Here is an 11,218-nt window from a genome sequence, read left to right as displayed (position 1 = left end):
GTCCTGTGTACCAAGATTCTTCATAATTTTAATTAAAAATTGAATATTTTCCATAAATTTGGAAGCTTTCAATAAGTCAAGTACAAGATAGGAGGTTGAAGTAATGAAAAAGTTAGTTGATAATGATAATGATAATATTGATAACGACGACGACGATATTAATGTAATAATAATGATAATGTTTTTATTATCAATAAGCACTTGGAAAATTCCGAGGGCCTGGAATGTTTATGAGTTCGTTCGAGACAATCTTTTGCACGGTTTGAATACTGCACGGTTGAATACTGCTGACTGAGTGGAAAATATTGATAGTTTTTCCAAGACTTTGATATTTCTGGGATCCTTTTTTGCGGTTCCGTGCATAAAACAACCAAAAAATTTCGGCATCGATCTTTCACTTGAGAAACTCCTTCATTTTCTAGTTTCATGCTGAGCTTATTGAATTCATAACCGAAGTTAATGCATTGTACGGCCATAAGGTGTCGATGGAAATTATACGTAGCCAGATAACACCATTGCGCGATATTTTCTGAAGTTGCAATGGAACAACAATTGTTTGGAGACTCGTATACATCAGGTTGTTTTCATCTTCAAACAGTTTTGCTGGATCGACGTTATCCGATTGAAAAAGTTTATTGGTATATATCATGCTCTTCAGACTGTTACTTAAGAAAGTTAAATATAACTTGTTCTCTGGATTACTGTACATGTCGTACAATGGAGAGGCCGTGAAACACCGTTCTTTGTTGCTTTGCACCATTAGAAAATTTAGCTTCAACGCATCCCATCGCTCCAACATAACATCGATAGCCTGAAGTCGAATCAACCATCGCGTGTTTGAAAGTTTTACTGTTTTTTTCGGCATTTTTCCTGAGAGAGTTTTGTAGATTTCGGCATATTCGATTTGCCGTTTTGTACTGTGAGAAAACCAACTGTGTGTTTCCCGTACCATGAAATCTAAATATCTCGGCAATACTTTGCAGGCTTCTTCGGCTGCTAAATGGAGTGAATGACAGATGCATGTTATAATAATCAGCTCTGAGTTTATTTCCCTCAATAGTGTTGTCACCGAATGGTGGTGACCAACATTGTCGCTAGCTCCGTTAACACCGAGACCGAGTAATTTTCTGGCGTCCAGTCCATCTTTTTTTAACTGATTTAAGATTGCTCTTACGATAGCGTCTGCAGTGCCAGATTCCATTTCAATGAGCTGATAAAACGTCGTACAAATTTTTTTTTTTACTTCACTGAAATAACGTACTATCAAACATAAAACTTTCTTTGTGTCAATCGTTGTAGATTCATCGATTATTAATGAATAGTGTGATTGGCCAATGTCTTTGAGCAAATCATCGACGATACACGGTGACAATACGTTTTTAATTAAAGCTGCACACTTGGTACGATGCAACTTTATGTCTTGCAAGACTCGCGATTCCTCGTCCAGATTTTTAATTACGACGGAAAGATGATCAACCGTCTTGATAGAACAATGCTCAGCTACATAGACTGCGATCTTCAACTCAGCAGATTTTCTTTTTTAGGGCAGCGTTTCTTTCACGAATTTTTTTATTTTCGGTAAACTTGTGGTAACCTCGAGATTCGAATTTTGGATGTGCTTTTTTGATTCCACGTGCTCCAACAATGTTTTTTTATGTACGTTGAGACTGATCTTGCAGCAAGTGCAAAATGCTGTGGTCGGATCTCCAACAGGTGACGGTTTTAACCAACCTATAGCGGATAGCGTATAAATTACAAGTTTAGCACATATCTTGAACTGAATGGTGTTTGTATATGTAAGGCATTTAACGAAAATTTCGCATCACATGATTTTGAAGTCAAATTATTTTAGACTAATAATTTCTTCTTATTTCGCTGCTTAGTGCTTTCATAAAAAAAAATGATGAAGGAATTCTTGTGTATGATTGTTCCTTTCTTTTGTCAGAGCGAAATAAACATATCGACAGGTAGGAGAGAGGGCATGGAGGAAATTGTGAAATGACGTGAAATGCCCTAATATGATCATTAATACATACTTAAGGAAGTACCCTCGGTAAATCAATTAACAAACAGAAAATTATCAAAATTTGCAGAGATGACGAACCATTCTCGAAAATGACTCAGTTAAAATTTGGAAATCTTTGGTTGACTTTAAAAGAAGATATTGACGATTTACTTTTTATACAATTAACATGAAGTCTTACGGAAATCTGTCATTTTGATGCACGTTATCATTTATTGCGTTGGTGTTAACAAACAGATTTTGATAAAATTTGGAGGAGATATAAAGCAACATCCAATGAACATGTTTATGTTCCAAAAACGTGTGAAGCTTGCTTGTATCATGAGAAATAATTGAAAAAACAACAACATTTTCGAGTGATTCACAAATATGGCAACACCGCGTAGTATTATAGGTTATGGCGCTCGATTCAAATGTGAGTTATCGAACTGCAGCATTTTAGAAAATGTCAGGACATATTTCAATTCAGCCAACGACTCAACACAGTATTGGGTATAATAAAACTTTATTGCCAATGTCAATATATTATCAATAATCCATGACATGTATTGTTTTCCATAAAATTTATCTTATACATCTACAATAACGTTCGATAAAATATTTTGAAGATGTGTAACATACATATTTTATAATGTTATGTATTCTAATCAGTCAGCTTTGTTTTCAAATGATTAACAATCTTTTTTAAACAGTTAGTATTTTTGGTCACAACTATTGTCCCATTCTCATCTTTACCTAATAACATCGACAATCCTTTTATTTCTCCTTCTTTATACGCTTCTACTATCATTTCATATGAAATATTTGACAGAATCATTTTTTGTCTGATACCAACAGAAGTACAATTTTGCAGAACATCCAATGTTTTAATCTTTGCGCGTAAATCTTTTTTTTTTATCGCTTCGGCCCAAGTCAATGTTGATTCCACAATCTTGTTATCAACGATATTGAGTTTTTCCACTATTTTCTCCAAGATACGTACATCGTGTACAGCATCGTGTACTTGGGAAGCTTCAATGCCGAACTTATTGGCCAAAAATTCCAATTTATTGTTCCCTTTCCCTTTCAGTTTCGTACATTTTTTTATTAATGGCATTGTATCCGCGAAACCAAGAACGACAGATTGAAAGTACTGTTCCATAAACACTTTCTGTGCAGCAGCCATAATTCTGGGGTAATCAAAGCTGCAGTTATGTGCTGTGAGAATACATTTTCTTTTAAAAGTGTATAAAAACTGATAAAAAGATATCATTGCATCAAACAGAGAGAATGTGACAAGTATCTGATCGTGCAGCTGTAAATTTCCGTCGATATAACGTAGACCATTAACCATACTTGTATCTTCCCTGATTTTCATCGTAGGTTTTATATATATGCAAAATTCGTACTCTTAATGTTTGGCTGCTATTTGTAATATATCAGCTTTTGCACTGAAGCCACTTGTTTCCAAATCGAAAAAAACAATAATCGGTGGCAATTCGGTGCTGAGATCAGCGATTGGAATCGGAACGTCTAGAGTATTAAACAATCCGATGTCAGTCTCATAGGTGATTCCTTCCAAAGATTCATTTTTTTTTCGTAATTCGTTCTTTCTTTTTTTTAATAGTATACGGTTGCTCTTAAACTTTGGAGTTAGCGATTTATTATAACGCATGCTAGCAATTGCATCTTTTTTTCTGCAATATTTTGCTGTATTTTTTCCTGGAGACACTGTGAGTTTTTCCGCTAAATTTACTACAAACTGTTCACCATCATTTTTTTTTGTTCAATGCAAACGAAACTCTGATATTGTACGATGACGAGGTACCGTATAATCGACTTTTCGGGGCTTTACTCGCTATACTTGCATTGAAACTTTCGTTAGGATTACTCGAGGCTCCTCCACAAAACCTAACTGATTTGTCACCGATATTGTCGAATATATTTTGCAGGGCTTCGTATAATGCTTGATCATGCAGACCATCGCCGATGACCGAGTGCTTATAAGTATCAGGATTTTTGTTAAATCCGCACCATTCGCCGCAATTTTTATGATCGTTGAAACAATGAGCTGGAATATTTTTTATCGCAGCACACATTGATTCACTGTTACCGATATTCTGAGCAACAGAGTAATTAAAACATTTTCCAAGATATTGAATTACTGTACTATTCAATTCCTTGAATTTGGGGTTGATTTTATAAAGTGCCGAAGTGACACCCTTGCTTGTGTGGTTTGTGTCATCAAGCTTCACCACTTCATAGCTGACAGCATTCCTCACATCTGCAATGGCACTGCTATCATTGTCTGCTATAAAAATAGCTACTTCAACTTTTGATGCAGTTAAAATTGGATTATTTTTAATCAGTTTGACAGCTGCGGCAGACTCCATCGACTTTGCACTGCCTTCATAATTCAATCTGCAGTCGTGTGTTTCTTTGGGATGTCCACGATCACACATTCGGCATTTTCTATTCAACACGACTATTGAAAGTATTTTCTTGGTAAAATAACCAATCAATTCGCCTGTGCCAGAAAGACTGTCATAACTCCTTCCGCTGCCTTTTGTTGGCCATCCCATATCAAACGAGGCTGCGATGCGTACGACATTTTCCCTTGATAGTATTCCTTTCCTTTCCTGTTCCGCTGACAAATCGGGGAAAATGTACCCTTTCTGTAAATGGCTGGGTCTAAATGAAAAATTAAAGAACAAACGGATTCAAACATCGACATTTTTTTATTTTTATCGAAGGTGCGTATCATATTTATTCCCTGTTACAAAATTGATTATTACTGTTTTATTATTCATTTTGTTTTTTCTTAATCATTTGCAAAAAATATATACAATTCATAGTATTATATAGGTAAATGAACCTATTTATAATATTGTAAATAAATCCTCAACAAAAACTTTTTTCTGACGAGAGTGAGTTTGCAGCACTCATCAGGAAAGCGTTTCCAGTCATATACGACACAAAATTTTATTTTACAATGTGCGACAATGGGAGCTTTATACACGTTTTGCGTACGAGTATAATACAGCCATTATCGTACTCAGTAAAATAAACAATTTGAGAATTCAAACTTACAATAACTTTTTCAATTTGTCATAGTTTTTTATGGTTAACTCTCTTTCCTCTTGGACTGCTTTAATGCAACTGTCTCGACCCAACTCCTCGACAGCCTTTCCAACCTCTTTTTCGTGTGTTTTGAATGTATTCCAATGCATTTCCGGGATGTTCAATGCACTGAGCACTTGATTCAAGTGAGTGTGACCCATACCTCCATTCAAGACACCTGGAAACAACAATTAAATCATCAAACAATATATTTAACATTCAAAACATATTGCAAAGTCTGAATGAACGTTATTTTAATTGGTAATAACATTCACGTATATTCTCATGTACGTTGAGTTTATAAACAATATAAGAATTATCTCCATACACAGATAAAACTGATCATTACGCGGGTTGAAAAATTGTACTGACCTAAAACAGCTTTCGTATTTGTATCAGAATGGGACCTGCATCCAACTCCTCGATGCTCCTTAGAAGTGTGTACATCGTTTAATAATTCACAATTTTTACAAGTAATGTAAAAAATTGATGAAAGACCGGATCGCTTTTCTTCTCGAATATCCTCTAAGGAAAGCACTGATGAACACTTTTTGCATCGCAATTGGTTCGCAAGTGTTTGTATATGTACAACACGACAGCCGTCAACTGTATCATTTTCAATTTTCTGTTTTAGGTTAGGAATGTTCCTTTTCCCGTAAATACTTCTAATTGTTTTTCCCACTGCACTTTGTCGCACGCGATTGTCGTACACTTTTTTAGAAACTTTCTTTCCTTTCCAATAGTATCTCTGTTCACTCATTGTCTTTCGAAATGAATAACGACACATGAAAACGACAGGCTGGCTATTCACTGAATGTTCCATGCACACCTATACGTACGGATACGGATAGTAGTCGTACATGAGCACTTACACTAAAGCAAGGAATGCGGTGTTGTCAAATTATATACTACGTTACTCTGTCACGTCTCGCGTGCCACGTTAATACGCGAGTCGTGACGACGTGCTCTTCTGATCACTCGCGACTTGGCGACGGAGCGCCCTTGGGTGACCTCTGTGCGTTGCCTTGTGTCGCCGCGAGCGGATGGCTGCGGAATCCGCGCGATCAGCATCGCCTGATCGCGAGGTCCGAAGGCCGTACCCAAGTGGACGAGCGAAACCGCTGATACGCCGAAAATCCCTGTCACGACGATCGCTTTCGAGCTATCGTCGCCGTGGCGAGGATTTTCATAAAGTAGTTCCGATTGCTCGCTACAGACTCTCGGTCGTCCACTTGGATAACTCCGTAATTCAGCAAGCTCGCGGCGGGGTAGTAAACCCTGGTAAAATAGTACAGGTGAACCGCACAGAGGACATAAGTCTGGGTTCCGTCAACAAGCGCGAAGTGAACAACACAGTGCCCCTTGATTCACGAACGTTTCTTAAATTAGTTTTTTTTGCTTTCTTAAAATATTTGTTCGAAGTGTGTGTGAGTGTGTTTAGGAGTGTCGGCGGAAGAATTGTTTCCGCCAGTAATCGTAAGTCGAATTCACCATTGTAACTTTCACCATTGTAACTCAAAATTGTAACTTGGAACCATTCTCTTTTCGTCAATCAATTATAATTTAATTCTCGTTCCAAAATTGTGTCTCTGCGTTTTATTCCAATCCTTGAGCGATCCCGTCAATCTTCTCCGGGGCCCGTATGGGACCAAATAGGCGTATTAAACAATTTCGTTAACTCTGCTAAAACTTATTCTGGTCGTCAATTAATTATCATCATCATTAAATATATTGGAGAAATCCTGCAGCTTCTCTGCGGGTTGGTGGCAGCGCAACTACCCTTTTCTTACAACAAATTCCTTTATTCTCAAATGGCCTTTCCCATTGTTCGTCCCCTCTGGACGTAACAATTTTGGTGGCAGCGGTGGGATGATTCGTTGCCTATACCACGCTCTCCGTGATTGACTGGTTCGCTCGAAAGTTGATCTCTTGTTCTGAATTGTTCTATATCATTATTTCTATATGTTTTCTTCGGTTTCTTTTGTTAGTTTGTTCCGTTGATTATCGAACTTTCCAGCTTCTTCGTTCGAGTTTCCGTTTCTTTAGTGTTTGCGAATAAATTCACCATGGACGGTCGTGAAAATCGGGATGATCGTACGCTTAATAATAGCGCACTCAATTTTTCTCCCGCGGAAGTCTCGATCGTGCTCGGTGGGTTGCACTTAACGAATAAATTGGCTTCCATCCCGGATTTTGATGGAGCCACTCCGCCTCTCGGGGATTTTCTGCAGAATGTCCAAAATGCCGGCACGTTCGTCGCTGATAGCCAGATTCCCGAATTTATTACGGGGGTTCTGAGTCGGTTGCACGGCCAGGCGTGGGCGTGTGTACAGGGTATGACATTCAGGACCGTGCCTGAACTGATCACAGCTTTGCGCGAAGGATTAGCCCCGTATCGGAGTTTAAATTCGTGCTTAGATAGGATTTACGAGGTTCGGCTCCGGCCAGGAGAAAATCCGCGTAGTTTATATCTTCGAATTCAGGTGCTAATGAGTATAGCTCGTGCCGCCTGGAAAGAGGAGGGTCATCCGGAATTGGCCGCCGACGGCAACGATACAATCGCGGTTTGGGGTTTCGCGGCATTTCGCCGGGCGTTGCCTGACAAGCTAAGCGAAATGATCTTTGTCAAGGGAGCGGCGACGTTAAAGGAGGCTCTCTCGGTTGTCGAAAGATATGTGGCGGAGGTACCTAGCGCAAGTCCTCATCCGAATCCGGCAAATGATATAAAACCATCGTCCTCTATCGGTGAGGTCCTGGCCCTTATGGCCAAGGGCGCTGCAAAATCCGAGTCTCGTTCTGCGTCTCCCGACCTGTCAAATGACAGGTATCGCGAAAGCGAGCGATCACCGCGTCGTCCAGAAAGGTCGGAAAGACGATCCGAACGACCTGAAAGATCGGAAAGACGTTCGGATAGAGAGGAGCGTCCTGAGCGTTCCTCAAGGTCAGAGAGGTCCGAGCTCCCGGAGCGTTCGGAGAGCCCGCGACCAACGAGCATTCTCAAGCGGCAGGACGAGGGCTCACGCCCCCGTTCACCGTCGCCTCGTAGAGGATGTTCGAAACGGTATTGCTGTATGCGTGGATCGGGATGCGGATGTTGCCCCTGGTCTAGGACTCCTGATTATTATCGTAGGGGTGGGGGGTGTAATTTACGTTATTGTTGCGCGTACGCGTACGGTTGCGAATGCTGCCCCTGGTCAACCCCTGCGACCCGCTATAATCGCGAACACCAGCGCTCGTTCTCTCTGGAGCCGCGCTCCACCAACCGCGCTCCATCCCTACCGGCTCCTGAGTCTTTAAACTCGCAGGGGCTCGGCGATGGGAGCTGGCGAGCCCACCCCCATCGCCGGTACCGAACGACCGACGGTCGGTGAAGTTTCAGGACGAAAGGCGCTAGAAACGAAGCCCCCTCCTACGTCGATTTCTGAGCTTAAAATCGCTTTATCTGAAGTTGAAGAGGAGGAAGTAGAAACTCCGGTAGTAAAATTAAAAGCTCCGGAGCTTGTCAACGGGACAGACGAGTTTTTCTGCGATTCCGGTTCGGGTTTAAATTTTATCAAAGTTAAGGCGCTTCACGCCCATGTCCCCTTCGACGCGTCTCAGTCGTGCGAATTCACTGGCCCGTCGGGTGAAAAATCGAAATCCCTGGGAACAGTCACTCTAACGATCAATGAGCGCCCACATACTTTTCACGTGGTGAAAGAATTCGTCACGAAAAGTAACGGGTTACTCGGTAGACCGTTTCTGTGGAAAGAAAGGGCTGAGTTATCCTTTCACCATCGTTCCCTGGCGCTGGACAGCGATCCGGTGCGTCCCCGACCATTCCTAACGGCTGATAAAAAGTCGAAACAGCCGGATTATAAAAACATCTGTTTGATGAAAGCACGTACGCGTCACCCCATTGCTTTCGAGGTAACGAATCCCGAAATGAATGAGAGATATTTGCCGCGAATCGCGACCGAACCCGGACTTTACATTGGCGATGCGCTAGTATCGCAGAAACACGGAATAAGTCATGTGCTCGCGATAAACACCTTAGATCGCGATGTAGAAATCGAAGTATCACCTCAGGAATTGTTACCGTTCGAGCTGTACAGGGGCGATGTACTCTCGGGGAGCGAGTCGTCTGACGATGACTCCCCTCCCCCGGTCGATCGCACCTCAGCAATCATGAAGGCATTGCGTCTGGATGCTTTGAACGAAGTAGAGCGAAAGTGCGTTCAACGCATCGTCGAGGAGAATCCGATGAGATTTAAACTCCCTGGCGACAAGTTGCCCTGCACAAATCTCGTAGCTCACAGGATCCCGACGGAAAACGATTTGCCGGTTAACACCCGCCAATATCGATTTCCTTCTATTCATCGAGATGAAGTTCAATCGCAGATTGATAAGAAACTCGATAATGGAGTAATCGTGCCTTCGCAGTCCCCCTATAACTCTCCGGTATGGATTGTGCCGAAGAAGCCTGACTCTCAGGGTCGGCCGAGGATGCGAATGGTGATCGATTTTAGGAAGTTGAATGAGAAGACAATTTCTGACGCGTACCCGTTGCCCAATATCTTGGATATATTGGATCAATTGGGGGAGGCTCAGTACTTCTCAACCTTCGATTTGGCGAGTGGATTTCAGCAGATCCCGATGGATGAACGGGACAGTGCGAAAACAGCCTTCTCCACGGTGAATGGTCACTATGAATACGTTCGTATGCCAGAGGGCTTGAAAAACGCCCCGGCAACCTTCCAGCGGTTAATGGATACAGTGCTGCGAGGTCTACAGGGTGTCGAGTTATTCGTCTACCTGGACGACATCGTGGTGTTCGCCAAGTCGCTGGAGGAACACGAAACGAAGGTTCGTCGGCTAATGAATCGTCTGGAGATGGCGAATCTCGTGCTGGAACCAGATAAATGTGAATTCCTGAGGAAAGAGGTCTGTTATCTTGGTCATATCATCGGACGGGAAGGGTTGCGTCCGGATCCCCGTAAAATCGAGGCGGTTAAACATTTTCCGCAGCCAATTACCGCCAAAAATATCAGGCAGTTTCTAGGGCTCGCGGGTTATTATCGGAGATTTATTCGTAATTTTTCCGGTGTCGCCAAACCGCTTTCCGACCTTTTGAAAAAGGGAGCTAAATTCGACTGGGGACCGGCGCAGCGTACGAGCTTCAAACAATTGAGAAAAGCTCTCTACAGCGAACCCATCCTCCAATATCCCGATTTTGACCGTACTTTTGCACTTACCACGGACGCGTCGGATTACGCGGTGGGGGCTGTGTTAAGCCAAGAGCATAACGGCTTTGATTTACCGGTAGCCTATTTTTCTCGCGTGCTCCTTCCGGCCGAGGTGAATTATGGTACGACTGAGAAAGAGTGTCTTGCCGTCATTAAGGCGTTGGATCATTTCCAACCGTATTTGTACGGACGGAAGTTCAGACTCGTATCTGACCATGAGCCTCTTAAATGGATCGGCTCTATGAACGATCCAGGCAAGAGATTGATCAGATGGAGGCTGGCTCTCCAGAATTACGATTACACGTTCGAATATAATCCTGGAAAGCTGAACGTGAACGCAGATGCTCTTTCACGAAACCCGGTCAAGGAAGAATTTTCCTCAACTGACTCGGACTCCAGCGAATCGGAGAAAGGAGGTAGGCCGACAATGGTACTCCCTATAGATAGCGGGAAACGTCAGCCGAACCCCGAACGTCCCGCGTCTCGGAACTCGAGGCATCACGATACCGTGGTCCGGAGTCCCGTGGCTAGTCGCACCCGACGGCAAACCGCTGGGGCGGGCGCTGCAAATACTCCGAAGTATGCCGAGTCATCGGACTCTAGTGCGGGAGAAGGGAGGCGGCCCGTGCTACGCCCGGGTCGCAATCTCCCAACTCTCTCTCTCCCCCCGAAAAGAATATCAAGGGGACCAAAAAAACCACTGGTGTCAGAGCCTGCGGCTACACCGCCTAACGAAAACGCGCCGGTGGTAATTGATACCCCGGATACGTATCGCGACGCTCCCGGGAATCTGGTGCTGCTTGATGCGTCTCCGAGCGAATCCGAAGACAGTACTCCTGTCGAGGAGTTGCTCCTAAGCCCTCAGTAGTCT

The 11,218-nt window shown here is 42.6% G+C and overlaps 1 pseudogene; it reads right to left on the bottom strand.

The window, feature by feature from the left end:
• Positions 1-4,175: 4,175 nt before the first annotated feature.
• Positions 4,176-5,307, bottom strand: LOC122407610 (uncharacterized; annotated as a pseudogene).
• Positions 5,308-11,218: the final 5,911 nt, after the last annotated feature.

The sequence above is a fragment of the Venturia canescens genome, chromosome 3 (genome assembly GCF_019457755.1).
Source record: "Venturia canescens isolate UGA chromosome 3, ASM1945775v1, whole genome shotgun sequence".
Taxonomy (NCBI): domain Eukaryota; kingdom Metazoa; phylum Arthropoda; class Insecta; order Hymenoptera; family Ichneumonidae; genus Venturia; species Venturia canescens.
The sequence above is the reverse complement of the archived record's forward strand: the minus strand, read 5'-3'. Positions and strand labels throughout refer to the sequence as shown.